This window comes from Gossypium arboreum, chromosome 8, assembly GCF_025698485.1.
Source record: "Gossypium arboreum isolate Shixiya-1 chromosome 8, ASM2569848v2, whole genome shotgun sequence".
Taxonomy (NCBI): Eukaryota; Viridiplantae; Streptophyta; class Magnoliopsida; order Malvales; family Malvaceae; genus Gossypium; species Gossypium arboreum.
This window is the reverse complement of record NC_069077.1, coordinates 113,432,664-113,449,918: the sequence shown is the minus strand read 5'-3', so window position 1 is coordinate 113,449,918 and position 17,255 is coordinate 113,432,664. Positions and strand designations below refer to the sequence as shown.

General features: G+C 34.9%; 1 non-coding gene across 1 annotated transcript; it reads left to right on the top strand.

Annotated features, from left to right (window-relative positions):
- Positions 1–316: 316 nt before the first annotated feature.
- LOC128279707 (small nucleolar RNA R71) lies at positions 317–423 on the top strand. Its single transcript, XR_008269904.1, has one exon. It is a non-coding gene; the product is annotated as a small nucleolar RNA R71 (small nucleolar RNA).
- Positions 424–17,255: the final 16,832 nt, after the last annotated feature.

The window sequence follows — 17,255 nt, the reverse complement described above, 5'->3', positions numbered from 1 at the left end:
ACCTCCACCACTTGAGTCACACCTCATTACTAGATGTACCTACGTAGAACCAAGTAAACCGTCAATCTTTTTATTGAGAAGTTCTACCTGATTAGAGAGCATGGTGACTGAATCGATGTTATAAACGCCGGCTATTTTCGTTGGCTTTGTCCTCATAACATGCCACTGATAGTTATTCAGTGACATCTCCTCTATAAATTCATAGGCATCTTCCGATGTTTTATTGTTGATGGTTCCGCCAGCAGATGCATCAACCATTTGCCGAGATGAGGGATTCAGGCCATTATGGAATGTTTGTACTTGAAGTTAAAGCGGTAACCCATGCTGAGGGCACCTTCTCAGTAAGTCTTTCTATCTCTCCTATGCATCGTAAAGTGTTTCTAAATCCATCTGCACAAAAGAAGAGATATCATTACGTAATTTAGCCGCTTTAGCCGGCAGAAAATATTTTAGTAAAAATTTCTCAGTCATTTGTTCCCAAGTAGTGATAAACCCTCGTGGTAACGAGTTCAACCACTGTTTAGCTTTTTTTCTCAGTGAAAAGGGAAACAACCAAAGACGTATGGGATCATCAGAAACCCATTGATTTTAAATGTATCGCAAAATTCCAAAAAGTTCGCTAAGTGAGCGTTGGGATCTTCATCCTGCAAACCATCAAACTGAACAAACTATTGTATATCTGAATAGTGTTAGGTTTTAATTCAAAAGTATTTGCAGCTATAGCAGGTCAAACTATGCTAGATTCAGTTCCTATTAAAGAAGGTTTAGCATAATCATACATAGTACGTGGAGCAGGATTTTGATTAGCCTCAATTTCAGGAGTAGCTGATTGCCTTGGTTTTCAACCATCTCATCAGTTGGGGGTTGAGTATCGTCTTCTCGCTCATTCTCCGTGTATTGTAAGCTACGCCTTCTTTCTCTTTGATTTCTACGAACTGTGCGATCGATTTCTTCGTCAAAAAGTAATGGTCCGGACGAGTTTCTTCTTGTCATAAAATATAAAAAACCTACCAAGAGAAAAAAAATAAGTAAATTAATAAAGAATAAAAATAATAAACTAAAATTAAATTACAAGAAAAATAAATGGCTAAAGTAATAAAAATTTAGCGTTCCTAATATTTTGAATCCCCGGCAATGGCGCCAAAAACTTGATCGCGTGATTCGTGACAAGTAATAAATATTTATAATGAATATCAAACCTAGACTAACTATTATCATGACGAAAAGGCAAGCGCACCTATCGAACAATAGTATAGTAATGGCAAGACCGGGATATCGTACCCAAGGGAACCAAAAGTACTAGTAATAACTATCTTTTTATTATCTAGCCTAAGAATAACATGGTTTGTTTATTAAACTAATTATCTAAACTAATTAACTAATTTAACTAAAGCAAAGAGAAAATTTGGGAAAAGACTTGAAGAAAAGCAATTGATAAAGACGACACCCAAGGAGGAATCCACCTAGATTTCACTTTTATCTGACTCTGAACCAAACGATTTATTCACTTGACTTGATCCGTGAGATTCCCTAACCTATGTTATTATCCCTTTCGAGATTAATAACGTCTAACCCTAAGTTGAATTAATCAAAATTTCTTTCTCAATTAAAACCCCTAGGGAAGCAGTAAATCACTCTATGGACTCCCATATTAGGTTTCACCCTAATCTGGAAAAATCTCGTAACCCTATTTCTAGGCATTCGATCAACTCCGCTTAATTATGCCAAATATACTCTTAGGCAGGGTCTATTCCTCCTCTGCATAAGCACATCAAATCATGAATTAATACCCAGAATATTAACTCAAGTATTAAAAACACATAATTAAGAACAAATCAAGTATTTATCATACAGTTTAGATAATAATAACAAGATCCATCATAGGTTTTATCCCCCTTAGGTATCTAAGGGGTTTAATTCATAATAAAATAAGAGTACATCTCAAAAGTATAAAAATAACAAAACATGAAGAAAACTCTAAAACCCCTAAAGGAATTCTGAGAGACATCTTTAGTCTTGGAGTAGCTCCGGCTTTTGGGATGGATCGTCTTACTTCCTTCAAGTAATTCCTAGAGTGTGGTTCTGTATTCCAGAAAAGTTCTGGAAGAGGCCCCCTTTTCTAGGCCATACTTAGGGTGTTTATATAGGCTTTGGATTGGCTTTCTTCCTCCCTAAGTACCCTTTTCCGTGTAAAATACAACTCTTTGAAAAAGGGACACTCCCGTGTGATGTGTTTGCCAGGCCGTGTTCTATTCGTTAAATTGCACACGACCGTGTGGGTCAATGGCCAGGCCGTGTGAATCGTGAGAGCCTTGGTCGACACCCTCAAAGGACACGGGCATGTGATCAGCCCGTGTGGCAAGGCTTAGGCCGTGTGAACTCCTCGATTTGGTCCGTTTTGTCCCTTTTTAGCTCTTTTTTGGCTCCTTTTGACTCTTGGTGCTCTCCTAAGTACAAAACATGAAAAAACCAGATTAAGAGCATCAAAATCCACAAATCTAGTAGTAAACATCCATAAATATGCTAAGTATTTGGGGTAAAACTATGTATAATTTGGCGTTTATCAATGGACATTATACATGTGTTTTCAAAGGCTAATTAATAGGTTAAATAAGTAATTAAATAATTATGTCTAAATTAAAATGTGTATAATGGTTTTATCATCTTCAACCTTGTGATGTTTGACAAAAAATTAGAAGAAGTGAAGCCATTTTTAGGGTTTTTTCATTTAGCCATTGCTTCCTTGTGCATGTAAGTTTTTTTTATCCCGTTTTTAATTATTTTTATGTTTCTGAAGTCATTGTAGCTTAATCTAGCCAGCCTAGGGACTAATTTGAGAAATTGTTAAAAGATTTAAGTTGTGCCATGAATGAATCCATGTTGTTTGTGAAGTTTGATGGTAGAAAATGAAATCTTGTTGTTAGATAAACAACTTTTGTGATTTTTGATGAATTTGTCAATTAGAAATTTAATTGTAAAATGTAAAATATTCATGGTGTAATTTTTAAAATAATGAAATGTGTGGGCTGCTATGAGCTTTTATGAAATTTAGCTAGGCTTCGGTAGGGGTCAAATTGCATGAATTTCATTTTATGAGCTTAAGGAATAGATTATAAAGAAATAAAAACATTAGGGGAAAAAGGGTAATTTCACAAAAATATGAATTTGGATCGAATTGAATAGAATCGTTATTAAATTGATTGAATTTATTCATTTAGATCAAGACAGACCTCGTACAGCTTTAGATCGAGGTAAAGAGAAAGCTTTAGATTAATTGACTTTATTTCTACATTTTATCATTGAGGTAAGTTCGTATGTTTAAAAAACATTTTAAATTATGTTTTAAATGCTATTATTTTATAATATTAATTTGTGTGCCGATTGAAAAATTCCACAGCATATTGACAATCATCGACCGATGAAATGGGATAGGTTCGACTATCAAATTATGAAAAGGGATAGCTTTGGCTGTCAAATTCTGAAAAGGGATAGCTTTGGCTATCAAATTAGGAAGAGGGATGGTGACGACCATCAATAATGAAAAGGGATGGTGATGACCATCGAACTATGAAAAGGGATAGCTTTAGCTATAGAACTATGAATAAGGATAGCTTTGGCTATCAAATTATGAAAAGGGATAGTGACGACCATCAACTATGAAAAGGGATGGTGACAACCATCAAAATATGAAAAGTGATAGCTTCGGCTATCTAATTATGGAAAAGGACGGTGACAACCATCATGATTTTACTTTGTGTGTGCTTAAGTAAGAGTTTTCAATGTAATTTACCTTATTACTACGGAAGGTAGGAAGTATGTATTTTCATGACAATGAAAAGTATGAATTCATATGATTTAAGCTTATGAATCATTTATTCTTATGTTGGATTAATACATATGTATTTTAAGATTATCCAATACATTAACAAGCATAGATTATATATTACGAACTCACTAAGCATAACATGCTTATTTTTTTTTCATTTTCTATGTTTTGTAGTTAATCGGAAGCTCGTGCTGGTTGAAAGTTCATCGGAGACCTATCACACTATCCATCAACATTATCGGTAGATTTTGATGATTTTGATTCATGGTTATAATGACATCTATAGATGTTTTATGCTTGTTGAAATAGCCATTATGTTTGTCTTGTAAATGTGGTATTTTGGATAATGAATTAGTTTTCATGTTTGCTTGTATATATGTGGTCTTATGATGGTTGATAATTTGGCATTTTGGTGCTTTTTGTGCTTGATGTTGGAATGATCAAGTTAATGTATGTTTTAGTGACCATTTTGGTATATTTGAATGTGATTTTGGCATGGAAATTGGTTGCAATTATTGAGTTGTTAAATGGCTAAGTTATGCTTGTGTTTGGATATGCTTAATGTCATGTAAATTGACGTGCCTTAGGGCATATTGGTTGTATGAATTGGTATCATATGGTTGTTGCTTGATTATGCACATTTTAGGTACATTTTGGAGCCTTAATTTAGGTGCATTTGAGTTGCATGAGTGAGCACAATTTGGGTGAAAGAAATGGATTAAAAATAACATATTTCTTTTCCACACGGCCTAAGACATGGGCGTGTGTCTTAGCTGTGTGTGGCACATGGCCATGCGACATGACCGTGTGTCCTCTGTAGTTTACAAAGGATTGCAATTCAAGCTGTTACATGGCCTAGCACACGGCCTGGCACACGGGCATGTGAGGCAATTACAAAGGGTACACAAGCTGGCACACAGGCATGTGGCTTGACTGTGTGACCCAAGTTAGAGAATTACACGGGCACGAACACGGGTTGGGACATGGTCGTGTGTCGCTACTTCGAATGCCCATACATCTTGAGACACAAGTGTGTGTCTCAACCGTGTGAGTCAAATGGTCTGGCCACACGGCCGTATGACCCCTGCAGTATGAAAAATTTTAACTTTTTCCTAAAAATCCTTTATGTTTCTAATTTAGTCTAGATTCGTTTCTAAAGTGTTTTTAGGGCTTTAGGGGCTCGTAGAAGGGATAAGATGCATGTATTTGAATAGATTATAATATGATTTATGAAATGTTTAGAATTGAATGTTTAAAGTTTTAAATCTTCCAGTAATACTACGTAAGCGATGAATACAAGTTAGGGGTGTTACATTTATTGGTATCAGAGCTATAGTTCAGTCAATTCTCAAACTGAACATAGTATGTGTGAGTCTAGAAATACATGCCATTATATAACCTGTGATAGTGTGATAACTCCTGACTCGTTTGAAAATGTTTGCATGTAATAATGACATCCAATCGAGCCAACTCTGATGAAGTCTAAAGTAACGTGCAAGCCTCTGTTCATGGAGCAGCATTAAGTGGTTCAAGGCCCATATCTGAGGTTTAGGGAAGAGAAGCTAAGGAAGTTTTCTTCCAAATGATGAGTGAGTTGTTTATCGAGTTTGTATGGACGAACCCGAAGGCTCAACGATTTCCACCCCCACTTGTTCCCCAACCGATCCCTGTCATTCCTCAAGGTTTGGAAACTATGCGAGTTAATAAACAGCTAGTCGACAAGATTTTCTTGTAACAACCCATTTTTCAGTGGTGTCAGAAACTACGGTTTCGAGGCCATCAAATTTGATGAGTAAGTTCATCAATATTATTATTTAATATTTCTAAGTCAAATATAGTTTTAAAAAGGTTTTTGATTTGATAATTTATGTTAGATAAGTGATTTATTAAGCTCAAGTGGTATGACCCTTGATAAACCGTAATTCATACATATTTTATCCCCTGCTTAGCACATTTTATGGATGATTCTTCCTTAAAATTGGTGAATTCAATGCTCCTAATGTCTTAATTTCATGTTTTATACTTAGGTGAGCATAGAAGAGTCGAAGGAACGAGAAACGGACCAAAAATGGAGAAAATAGGCCAACGTACGAAATCAACACGGCCTAAACCTCCTCACATGAGCAGACCACACAGCTATGTCAATTTGGCAGAATCGAAGCACAACTTACACGGGTGGACCACACGCCCGTGCCTATTTAATAGGCTTAACCATGGCCTTAAGCAATCGCACACGGTCGTGTCACACGGGGGTGTTCTTTCTAAGCCAAAGTTTAGTCTAATTCAGAAAAGGCTAATTTTGAGGGTTCTTAGGCATTCTAAAGCCTATAAATACACCTTAGAGGAGGAGGAAAAGGAGACACACGGAGCAGGAAGCAGGGAACTGCTCAAAGAAAGCCGATTGATCCATCTTAGAAGTCGGATTCATCATCAAGACTAAAGATCTCCCCTCAATTTCCCTTCAGGAGTTTTGGGTTTTCCTTTATGTTTTGTATTCATTATTCTTCTGAGATGTTTACCTTTTTAGTTATGAACTAAAACCCTTAAATACCTAAGGGGAATGAAACCTAATACAGATCTTGTTATTATTATCTGAATTGTATGATAAATATTTGACTTGTTCTTAATTATGTGTTCTTAATTCTTGTTTTGATATTCCAGGATATTGATTCAAGTTAAGCTCTTATTTAGAGGAGGAATAGACCCTGTCTAAGAGTACATTTGTCATAATTAAGCGGAGTTGGTTGCGCGCCTAAAGATAGGGTGACAAGATTTTGTCGGATTAGGGTGAAACCTAATAAGGGGATCCATAGATCGAGTTAATGCAACCCTAGGGAGTTAATTAGAAAGAGATTTCAATTATTCAACCTAGGGTTAGACGTTGTTAGTCTCGAGAGGGATAATAATATAACTTAGGGATTTCTACGGATCAAGTCAAATGAATAAATTGTCCGATTCAGAGTCAAATAACAAGTGAAGTCTAGGTGGATTTTTCCTTAGGTATTGTCTTAATTCAATCGTTTTTCCAAGAGTAATTCTCTAATTCTATTTTTTGTGAATCCTTAGTTTAGTTAATTAGTTAGTTAAAAAAACCCCATTATTCTTAGGCTAGATAATAAAAAGACAGTCATTACTAGTACTTTTAGTTCTTTTGGGTTTGACAATCCGGTCTTGCCAAAGCTATACTACTGTTCGATAGGTAACTTGCCTTCATCGTGATAATTTTTAGTTTCAAGAACGATTCATTATAAATATTTAAAGCCTGTCACAAATACCACGTATCAACCCTAAGGTCAAGTGGTTTTAGAAAATAAGGTATCAAGACCTCGTTTCTATAAACTGAGTCGTAAATATTTTTATAAATATTTATGAAGCATCATTAAAGTGGTATTAAAGTTTTGTTGAAAAATTTTAATGTTTATTTATGAAGCATCATTAAGGTGGTATTAAAGTTTTGTTGAAAAATTTTAACGTTTCGATAGTTAATTAATTAAAAAGGACTAAATTGTAAAAGATGTAAATTTTGATTACTATTTGATTTGAGTGATTAAATGGTTAATTGAATAAGGGAAATAAATGGTAATTAGACCATTCAAGGAGTTAGTGGACAATTATGGGCATGAAATTGGTGTTTTATTTATTTATTAACTAAGGTTAAAATGGTAATTTTGTATATTAAATTAAATTAAAATAAAAACAAAAGGTTAATTTGTTATCATCTTTTTGGTTTTCTTCTTCAACACTGAATATCCATGGATGTTCAGATGAAGCTTTTGGCCTAGAAAAATTTCTTACATGGTATGGGATTTTGGCTCCATTTTTAATAATTTTTATGTTTTTGAGATCGTTGCAACTAGGTCCAGCTAGCCCGTACCTTTGATTTTGAAACTATTAAAGATTTTGAATGTTTCCATTGATGAACCTTGTGATTTTAGATGTTAAATGATTAATTTTAAATATTAGTTGTTATTTAAAAGTATTTTATTAAGTTATTTTTGATAAATTTATCAATTAGGGACTAATTTGTTGAAATAGTAAAAATACAAGGATTTCATGTGAAATTGTTGCAATAATGGGCTGTATTGGATGTCATAAGTATTCAGCTAGCCTTAGTTTTGGTAAAAATGGTTAATTTGCATGTTTTAGTCTCAGGGACTAAATTGAATAAAAGTAAAACTTTAGGGGTAATCTTGTAAAAATGTAAAAAATGACTAAATTGCATAAAATAATTTTTTTTACTATCTAAATAGTAGATTGAATGAAATTACTAATTTAGATCAAGATCGGGTGGAAAATTGAGGAGAATGAAAAAATTACCAAAATGCCTTTATACTTTGATATTTTCGCAATTTAGCTAGGTAAGTTCGTACGTTTAAAGAGTATTTGAAATTATGTTTTAAATGCTATCATTTTATAATATCAAATTATGTCTCGAGGGAAAAATCCAACAGCATATCGGCAATCATCGACCAATGAAAAGGGACAGCTTCGGCTATCGATTATGAAAAAGGATAGCTTCGACTATCGATTATGAAAAGGGACGATGACGACCATCAACTATGAAAAAGGATGGTGACAACCATCAATTAATGAAAAGGGATGGTTTCGACCATCGAATATGAAAAGGGACGATTACGACCATTGTTTAGTACACTTTGTGTGAGCTCTAGTAAGGGTTCCGATTGACTTCACTATGACAAACATGGAAAGGTATGATGTACCAATGATCAAAGTATGAATATTCATGTTTATGGAAGGTATGATATAAATAATGCTATGTTATGTACCTATATCTTACCATGTGATGATATTGCTAAGTTATATGTTTCATCACTAGCTTGTAGCTATGATTAATCTTATGTTTATGTCTTATGTGTATGCAAATAAAATGGTAAGTGTTCAATAAGAACTAAGACATGTTTATATGAAACTCAATGGAATTGTGATACATGGAAAGAAATGATCTGTTGTGATAGATGATAAATCTAACTGAATCATATTCAAGTATAATGGTTATCCATGTCAAATTCATATGAATCATGTTTAAATGAACTAACATGTGTTGTTGATGTGCTAGGGCTTATGCCAAGCTTGTGGATATGATTGATGTTTATGATTATACTTGTACTTACATACGAAATTGGTAAGAAAAGGAAATGAAATGGTAAGTACGTAATTGGGATGAATTATGATGTATTATATGTGAACAAATTGCTTATGCTATTGATAAATACACTAAATCAAGAGTTAATATTGTTGTTTAGGCTTATGATAAGCATTAGGGACGGATTGGAAAGTAAGTAAATAGAAAGATATATAATCGTATAAAAAGGATTGATGATATATATTAGGTATCATGAAATCCTATCATATTATGATTGGTCAATAAATATGTAACATTAATAAACTCACTCATTTGTGAGTTGATGATCATATCGATTTATGAAATTGGCATAGATTTATGTTTGTTCTATAAAGTTTAATATTGAAATGGAATATTATGCGTAAAGTTTATATGAGCTTACTAAGCATTCATTGCTTATGTAGTTTTTCTTTTACCTTACAGATTATCGGAAGCTCGATCAGGTTGGAAGTTAGTCGAAGGTCTATCACACTATCCATTGATTTTATCGGTAGATTTTTATGCTTTGGTCACGGTTATAATGGCATGTATAAGTGTTTTATGCTTGGTGATATGGCCACTATGTTTGGCTTGTAAATATGGTTATATGATTGATGAGATTTTGGCATTTTTATGGCTTGATGGCTAACGTTGAAGTGGTTTATTGATGACACGTTTGAATGGCCAAATTGGTATGTTTGTGTGTGATAGTGGCATGAAATGTTACTTTGAAATTGGTGAAACTTATGTTATTTTGATACCTTGATGGTTGGTGTTTATAAGATCAAATTGATGTATGGTTTGTGGCTAAAGTGATAAATGTTGGTATGGCTGGAAAATGATCATTTATGGCATGTTTAGATATAGAATTGAAATCAAATATATTGAGTTGAATTATGGCCATTTGGACATTAATTTGGTATGTACATATGTTGGTTTTTGGAACCATTTGAAAATTGCTAGATGGGTAACATTTAAATGGTTGGTGCACGTGATCAATGGTTTAAATGATAAGGTAATTTTGATATGTTTTGATATGGACACAAGTAAATGGATAAATGGTTAAATATGTACATATTTAGATATGTTTAATGTATGTGTTTGAGGTGCCTTTGTGCCATATTGGTTGAATGGAATTTGGTCATTTGAAAGTGGTCATTTTATGCACGGTTGAACATGTTTTGATACCTTGGTCATATGTACAAATGGCTTGTTTAGGTGTACTTTAATTGGGTGAAAGAAATGGGTTGAATTTTGCCTATTTCTTGTCCATAAGGCCTAAGACATAAGCGTGTGGCTTAGCCGAGTGAATCAAGTCAAAGTGTTACACAGGCACGGACACGGGCTGGGGCATGGTCGTGTGTCCCTACTTTGAATGTCCACACGGCCTAAGACATGGGCGTGTGTATCAGTCGTGTGTGTAACACCCCAAACCCGTGACCGTCACCGGATTTGACCATGTGGTGTTACCGGGCTTACTTCCCTTATTTCTCTCTTTGAAATATTTAATTCCTGTTCCAGGCAGGCTAGCTAACTGCGTCACTGACACCTTAAAAATCATATCTCGAGTTCCAGAACTCGAAAATCAGTTCCGTAAATTTTCCCTGAAACTAGACTCATAATCCCATATACACATTTTTTTCTACAATTTTTTGTGGAGCAAATTAGTACAGTTTATTAGTTAAAGTCACCCCTGTTTCAGAGTTCGACTACACTGACCTTTGCGCATTACGACCTGGATATCATCTCGTACAGAGCTCCAATGCTCATGCCGTTTGTTTCTAATGAAACTAGACTCAAAGGGGAATCTATAAATATAAGGAATGACTCCTAATTGTTTCTGGATAATTTATGGTAAATTTTCAAAGTCGAAACAGAGGATCCAGAAACCGTTCTGGCCCTGTCTCACGAAATCTCGAATATCTCTTAAAATACGGCTCATATGGTCGTTTCGTTTCGTCCATATGAAAATAAAACTATTTAATTCTACTTCTAATATTTTTAGTGATTTTTCCATCTCACCTCACTGCTGCTGGCAGCATCTGTTACTAAAGCAAACAATGACTATTTCATAATTCTTCCATGGCCAACTATTTCATCATACATAATACAAACTGTGGCCACCTTATCAAAATTAAGGTTTCTAAGGCTCGTGACTATAGGTTTTAGAATCACACTCAACCGACCACATAGGCCATTTTCGCATGGCTTAAAGTTTACAACCCACAATTCAACAAAACAAAATAGCCTATACATGCCAAATGTTCTCCTAGTTCAACTACAAAGACAATACCAAAAGATTTCCAGCCAGTGTGATGACTTCAACGACGGTTCCGAGCACGCAAATGATACGAGTCCAAGAGACCTAAAATGGGTGACAAGAAAACGCCGAGTGAGTTTATAACTCAGTAAGTCATAAGCATTTCACAACCATTCATTAACAAAATTATCATAGAATGAAACAACGAAACGAGGCAAAATGCCCCATCCATACCGAATTATAACATAATTCCTTAGACCCCTTCGATTCAATCTCATACCAAGTTCACATTCACATTCCATAAACTAATCAATAGGATATTTGAGGCATTTTTTTTATACACCAACTCATTTTCACCACAATTATACAATTGTAATTATCACATAGATTTAAAGCTCACCAAGCTCAACCCCGAGCATGAACATGTTGCCTATTCATCATGAGCTCAAGGTACTTACCCGATCCGCTATGCGTGATTAACTCGATAATGTCGCACACTCAGTGCCAATAGTGATGCAAGAGCATCTAGTGAGTCCGCACACTTAGTGCTATATATTCAGCTCGCACACTTAGTGCTATATAATCAAACTCGCACACTTAGTGCTGTACAATTTTAAACCCGCACACTTAGTGCCAATCTTGTCACCGTGTCCATTTATACCCGCACACTTAGTGCCGAGACCAATACTTTATGCATTTTGCTACCTTTATACATTCAACAATGGCATCATTCCATACACATACATTTCCATTTACACATCAACTCATTTAAACACAATTGCATATATATTATGATCATTTAAATCAATACCAAATATATGCTTAATGACTTACCTTGTGTTGGGTAAAATAGTTCCAAGTCGGCTACTCGATGACCTTCGTCTTTCCCTTGCTTGATTCTCCTTCTTTAACTCCTTGAGCTTGATCAATAAATTAACTAGTTTAACCATCTTGCTAAACATTCATAATTCAACTACACATGCATATGTATGCTTGTATATTCGGCAACCATCCTTCTTAATTACCCATTTAGATGGCCGAATGTATGTATATATATATATACAATGTCAACTATAACATCTTTTAATCACCTAATTTCATCTCAAATTCCCATGACCGATCACACCTATACTCACATTCCAATATTCGGAATATTCAAAAATCATGTTCTAAATACAATAGTCATGAACAATGCCGAATCCTTGTGTGTTCAAACATGAATTATTTTACTTAAATCAAAACGTATAAACATTCACAACTCGTATTCTTAGGAAGACCGATTTCTTTCCATAGTACATTCCTCATCAATACTTAGATGAACAACCAAAATCCCTCCTTTATACCCTAGCCGAATGCTCCTATCATCCATAAAATTACAAATTTTAGCATGGGCTAAGTAGGAATCATTTAACATGCAAATAAACTCCTATCTCCAACACTTAATCATTCAGCATATTGTCTAAATACACATGAGAAATCTCATCTTCCTTGACCTTACCAAGAGTGCACCCACACTTCAACTTAGCATATTACAAAACCAAATCAACAAATTCAATGCTTACTCCTAGTAGCCAAAGATACTTGCCGAATTGACCTAGGTAAATCTTCCTTCCTTTCACCTTTTTTTTTTCAAGAACAACCAAAAGAATGAACAATGAATGAACAAAACCTTTTTTTTTCTTTTCTTTCTCTCTAGCTACTGCACAATGGGGGGCATCCATGCTCATTTTTTTTTCATTTCTTTAATGCTAGTTTTTATTTTATGGCTTCCTACATACACCACTAGCAAAACATGTTGGAAACATGTTTCCTTTATATAATCTTGTCATGGCCGACCACTCACCTTAGGAAAGGGGTTATTTGACATGCAAGGACAACCATTTTCCCACATGTATTAATAGGCCACCTTACATTTGCCTAGCACATTTCTAAATTTTCTCACATAAGTCCTATTTGATAAAATTCACTTACAATTAACAAAATCCAAACATTCAATTTTTCACACATTCATATTCACATATTCTAGACAATAAATATTACGTTAGAACATTTCGGTGACTCGGTTTAGCGGTCCCGAAACCACTTTCCGACTAGGGTCACTTTAGGGCTGTCACAGTGTGAGTCACACAGCCTGGCCACACGGTTGTGTGACTTTTATAGTGTTAATTTTTCTAACTTTTTCTATGAAGTTTTAAATGTTTCCCATTTAGTCGAGAATCATTTCTAAAGTGTTTCTGAGGCTTCGAGAGTTTGAATTAGGGACGTTATGCATGAGTATTTTTGGATTTTGCAATGATTACGAAATGTTAGGAATAATGAGTTACGTGTTTACAATAATGCTCCGTAACCCTATTCCGGCGACGGATATGGGTTAGAGGTGTTACATCACAAATATGGGGCTGAAGAAGTTAGAGCTACAATTGATGATGATCTTTAGAGAGATGAGTTTTTGTAAGAGAATACTATCAAAGTTTTTGTCCAATTATCCTGTACGCTGGAAGAGTGTGTAAAATATGTTGCATCCCTACTAAAAGACTCAGCATATTAGTGGTGGAATACCTTGGTTTTCGTTGTGCCAAGAGAACGTATCGATTGGGAATTCTTTCAAACCAAAAAGAAGTATGTAAGTTAGAGATTCCTTGATCAGAAATGTAAAGAATTTCTCAAACTTAAACCGGGCCAAATGTCAGTGTATGAATACAAGAGGGAATTTGTTAGATTGAGCAAATATGCCCAAGAATTTATTCCAACTGAGCTACTATGTGTAAACAGTTCGAGGAAGGGTTAAATGAAGATATAAAGCTTCTAGTCAGGATACTTGAACTAAAAGAATTCATTGTGTTAGTTGATCGAGCTCATAAAGCCAATGAGCTTAGCAAAGAGAAGAGAAAAGATGATTATGGACTTAAAGATTCAAGAAATAGATTATTGGGAAAGTCATATCAGTCATCATCAAAGAAACTGAGAGAACATTATAACTACTCGATTGTTTCAGTGGGATATTATGGTAGAGACCAATGTAAACAACACGCGGGTTCAGAGGCACAAGCTACGTCTGTAGTGAGCGTAGGTAGTGCTAAAGACAATAAGCTTGATTGTCAATTGTGTGGACGTCGACATTTGGGTGAGTGCAAGGTGAAAGACGGTGCATGTTTCAAATGTGGTTCATATAAGCATTTTATTCAAGAATGCCCAAAGGTACTCGAGAAAGAAAATGTTCAGAATATTTGACTTAGCAAAACTGCCGTAAGAGGTAGACCACCTCATAATCTTGGAAATACGAGTAATAGTCGTACTGAACAAAAGACTCTGATATGAGATCTAAGGCACGAGCACTAGCCAGAGCTTATGCAATTCAAGCACGAGAGGAAGCTTCAGCGCTAGATGTTATTACTGGTATATTTTCTATCTTTGACACAAATGTTAATACTTTGACTGATCCAGGATCAACCCATTTGTATGTATGCAAGAATTTATTATCAAGTAAGAATTTATCTGTTAAGTCTACTAAATTTGTGGTTAAATTGTTGAACCTCCTAGGTTAGTATGTGTTAGTTGATAAGGTTTGCAAGAATTGTCTTTTGATGATTTTGGGTTATAGCTTTTTGGCTAGTTTGATATTATTTCCATTTGATGAGTTTGTCGTGATTTTGGGCATGGATTGGCTAGCTCTGCACAATGCTATTGTGAACTATAGATGAAAGCTTATTGTATTAAAGTGTTAGAATGGTGAAAAGCTTCAAATTGAATTGGATAGTTTGAGTGGGTTGCCTATTATTATTTCAGCTACATCAGCACAGAGATATGTTAGGGAAGGTTGTGATGCATGCCTTGCATATATATTTGATTCTAGAGTTTCTGAGTTGAACATAGAATCAGTTCCAATGGTATGCGAGTATCCAGATGTGTTTCTAGAGGAGTTACCAAGGTTACCGCCAATCAGAGAGGTTGAGTTTGCCATTCAGTTAGTACCAATGACATCATCGATATCAATAGCTACTTACAAAATGGCTCCTACAGAGTTGAAATAGTTGAAAGCACAGTGGCAAGAGTTGACAGATAAGGTTTTGCTCGACCCAGTCTTTCACCTTGGGGTGCCCTTGTTTTGTTCGTTAAGAAAAAGGAAGAATCTATGATATTATGTATTGATTACCACCAGCTCAACAAATCTACGATCAAGAATAAGTATCCAATACCATGAATTGATGATCTGTTTGATAAATTGAAAGGTGCAACAATATTTTCAAAGATTGATCTTCGTTCTAGTTATTATCAACTGCAAGTAAAGATTTTGATGTGCCAAAAACTACGTTCATGACTAGGTTCAGACATTATGAATTTCTTATGATGTCATTTGGTTTAGCAAATGCACCTATAGTATTTATGGATTTGATGAACATAATTTTTAGACCGTATTTAGATCGATTTATCATGGATTCATTAATGATATCTTGATTTACTCTTGAGAAGAGTCTGAACATATGAAGCATTTGAGAATTATATTACAAACCTTGTGTTGAAGCAATTATTTGCCAAGTTTAGCAAATGTCAATTTTGGCTCCAATAAGTCAGTTTTCTGGGACATATCGTGTCAACCGAGTTTATCCGAGCAAGATTTCAACTATTTTTTATTGGAAACCTCCGAAAAATTTATCCGAGGTTAGAAGCTTTCTGGGACTAGCCGGGTATTACAGAAGGTTAGTCAAAGAGTTCTCAATGATTGCTACATCGATGGCGAGATTATTGCAAAAAGACGTGAAGTTCAAGTGGCCTGAGAAGTGTCAGCAAAGTTTCAATCAGTTGAAAGCATTGTTGACCAAGGCACTAGTTTTAGTTCAGCTTGAGTCGAGTAAAGAGTTCGGATTTTCAGTTATGCTTCTATGAATGGTTTAGGCTGTGTTTGGATACAGGAAGGTAAAGTAATAGCTTACACTTCCAGATAGTTAAAGCCACACGAAAATAATTATTCGACGCATGATTTAGTGCTTGTAGCTATAGTGTTTGCATTGAAGATATCGTGGCACCATTTATACTATGAAAAGTGTCACTTCTTTACAGATCATAAAATTTTGAAGTATTTAATGTCGCAGAAAGATTTGAATTTGAGATAGCGTAGATAGCTCGAATTATTGAAAGATTGACTTGATCATTGATTATATTCTGAGTAAAGTGAATGTAGTCGTTGATGCTTTGAGTAGAAGATCTCTATTTGCTTTGCGAATGTTGAATACACGATTGATGTTGTCTGATGATGGTTCAATCTTAGTTGAGTTGAAGGCTAGACCGATGTTTTTACAATAGATTTGTGAGGCTTTGAATCATGATGACGCGTTGCTAGCGAAATGGAAACTGAGTGAGTCAACTTGTGATTCAGATTTTCAGATTGGATCTGATGATTGTTTGTACTTCAAAGGTAGAATTTGCGTTTTAAGAAATTCAGATCTCACTCAAAAGATTTTGTATGAAGCTCCTATTGCTAGCTTTCATTATTTTGGATAGAGATCCGCAGTTTACATCACGATTCTGGAGCAAGTTACAGGAGGCTCTAGATACACGATTACATTTTAGCACTGCTTTCCATCCTCATACAGATGGTTTGAAGATATTTGAAGATATGCTTCGATGCTGCGTTTTAGAATTCGAAAGCAATTAGGAGAAATATTTACCGTTGGTTGAGTTCACGTACAATAACAAATATCAATCGAGTATAAAGATGGCAACGCACGAAGCTTTGTATGGTCATAAATACCGAACTAATTTGTATTGGATTGAGCTCAATGAGAACAAGATTCACAGGATTGATTTGATTCGAGACTGAAGAAAAATTGAAAGTAATCTAAGATAGTTTGAAAGCAGTATCAGATTGACAAAAATTGTATGCGAATTTAAAATGTAAAGACATTGAATTTCAAGTCGGTGATAAAGTTTTATTGAAAGCATCACCCTGGAAGAAAGTTCTTCGTTTTGGTCGTATAGGAAAGTTAAGTCAGCGATTCATCAGGTCGTACAAGATTATTGAAAGAATCAAGCTAGTAGCGTATCATTTA